Genomic DNA, 2,424 nt, shown 5'->3' with positions numbered 1-2,424 from the left:
AAGGATAGAGCAACTGAGTGAGAATTCCTGCAGCTGTGCCTTGAAGACACATTCAGATCAGCTTCGGGTATATCATAGGTATACCCTTGTACATAAGTTTGATGTATGCACATAATCATATGTATGTAATTTATTTGAGTAGTTGTACAAAAACTTTTATAATGTTATTTTGGGTATATAATTGAAATGAAAATTATTTGCAATATTAATTTTAATTCCTTAATGAATGTAATATTCAATTTCTTCTTGAGTAGGAAATTGATGTATGGTTTAACTATGATGAGTTTGGCTTTTAAATGAATTGAGATAATTGCTACAAATGATTTATACAGTTTTGAGTTGATTGTGTTGAAATGAAGTTTGTTGGAGTTCTATTTGAGAAAACATATTAGGAGTATTTTCCTTTTTAGGTTTGAAAAATTGTTTTCTCAAAATACAACCGACACTCTGCCGAAAATTTAAAATTTTTTTTTGTAACACCAGCTTTTAATCGATGATTTTATTCATGACTAAAATGTCACTTAAAGGCTTTTTAAGAAATATACAACATTCTCACCACTATTTAATTTCATGAAAATTGTCTTAAAACCCCTTGTAGTATATTTAATGGGTTATCGGTAGGCGAAGTACAGTAATTCATTAGATATACTACAGGATCATGTTATATCTTACGGAGGAGTAGGGTGTGACAATGGAAGTTAGCTGTTTAATCAATTCATTTTGTTGTTGTTGAGCTGCTAGGAATCCTTCCATCATGGTTTCGATGGGCATTTTCAGTTCAGGTTGTTGAGGTTGGAGAGGTAGTGATGGCTGTGCAAAGTTTTGACCTCTGTTTTGAAATCCAGGGGGTACTGGTGGTTTGTACCCTTGTTGATTGTTTATTGGCTGGTTCTGCTAATTGGACCATGAGAAATTTGGGTGGTTCCTCCATCTAGGGTTGTAAGTATTTGAAAATGGATTATTGGGCTGCCTCTGGTTGAAGTTTCCTCCATTATTCACATTGTTCATCTATTCTGAGGAGGGTTCACTGAAATTGCTGTATTTTGAACTCATGTACCCTCCTTCACAGCTGTCCTCATATTGATTATTTGTACCAACTGTGTTGGCTTGCATTCTTTTGAGTCTCTTTGTGAGCTGATCAAATTGAGCATTTATCATGCTTAGGGCATCTACTTCCAGGACCTCTGCAGTTTTCCTTGCATTTCCTCTTTCATTTGACCACTCATAATTATGGTATGCAACTCTTTCTAGAAGTTTAAGTGCTTATGTCACTGTTTTCTCCATTAGATCACTCTTTGCAGCTGAATCAACTGTGCTCTTTGTAGAGGGTAGTAATCCATTATAGAAATTTTGCACTAATAGCCAATCTTTTATGCCATGGTGTGGACATTCCCTCTGTAGGTCTTTATATCTTTCCCATGCGTCATAGAGTGATTCTCCTTCCTTTTGTCTAAAGGTGTTAAGCTCAAGCCTCAGTTTTGCAATCTTTACAGGTGGAAAATACCTTGCTAGAAAAACTTGAGAGAGGTTTTTCCAAGTGGTGAACATTCCAGCTGGTTGAGAAAGTAACCACTTCCTTGCTCTGTCCCAAAGAGAGAATGGGAATGCTCTTAGTTTTATTGCTTGATCAGACACTCCATTCATCTTGAATGTGTCACATAGGGCAACAAAGCACTGGAGGTGATAGTGTGGGTCTTTTGTTGGTGAACCCGCAAACTGGGTTTGTTGAATCATTTGGAGCCATGCTGGTTTTAATTCAAAGTTGTTGGCTTCCACTGTGGGTCTAGTGACACCGGGCTGAAATCCTTGGACAGATGGAGCTCCGTAATCTCTCAAGAGTCTTGGTCTATCATTATTATCGGCCATGGTTAGAATTTCAAGTTCGCCTTGACCGTGCTCTTGATGTTTCCTTTCCCTCCTGATGGCTTGCAGAGTTCTGTCTATCTCCGGATCACAGTCTAAAATTTCTTCTTCTGGCTTTGTTATAGTCATATACCAGATCGGGTACCTAAGAGAAAAGAAGAGAAATACAACCAGTAAAATAAAATTAGATAATAAATATAATTGCCTAAATCAGCTAAATTGCCTATCACTTGATATTACTAAAACCAAAAGTCCTCGGCAACGACGCCAAAAACTTGTTTGCCTAGTTTTACAACCCCGCAAGTGCACGAATCGCTAACAAGTAATAAAATGATTGTTAGTAGTATGCCCTAGAGCATATCATTTAGTATGTATCTTGTATATATTTTATTAATAAAAGGCATTTTCACTTTTCCATTTACATAATATATTTATGTGTAATAGAAAAGGTCCATTGATATTTTGTTAGAAATTCTATTATTAAGTTATTAAGAATATGAGTGACAGTATTTCTAGCACAAAGTATCATAAATAAGTTCACAATCGAGGATACTTCACAAT

At 35.9% G+C, this 2,424-nt stretch overlaps 1 non-coding gene across 1 annotated transcript; it reads left to right on the top strand.

Annotated features, from left to right (window-relative positions):
• The first annotated feature begins 1,372 nt into the window (after positions 1–1,372).
• LOC131178078 (small nucleolar RNA R71) lies at positions 1,373–1,479 on the top strand. The gene has a single exon (XR_009147209.1). It is a non-coding gene; the product is annotated as a small nucleolar RNA R71 (small nucleolar RNA).
• The last annotated feature ends 945 nt before the right edge of the window (positions 1,480–2,424 follow it).

This window comes from Hevea brasiliensis, chromosome 2, assembly GCF_030052815.1.
Source record: "Hevea brasiliensis isolate MT/VB/25A 57/8 chromosome 2, ASM3005281v1, whole genome shotgun sequence".
Taxonomy (NCBI): Eukaryota; Viridiplantae; Streptophyta; class Magnoliopsida; order Malpighiales; family Euphorbiaceae; genus Hevea; species Hevea brasiliensis.
This window is presented reverse-complemented; position numbering and strand designations above follow the sequence as displayed.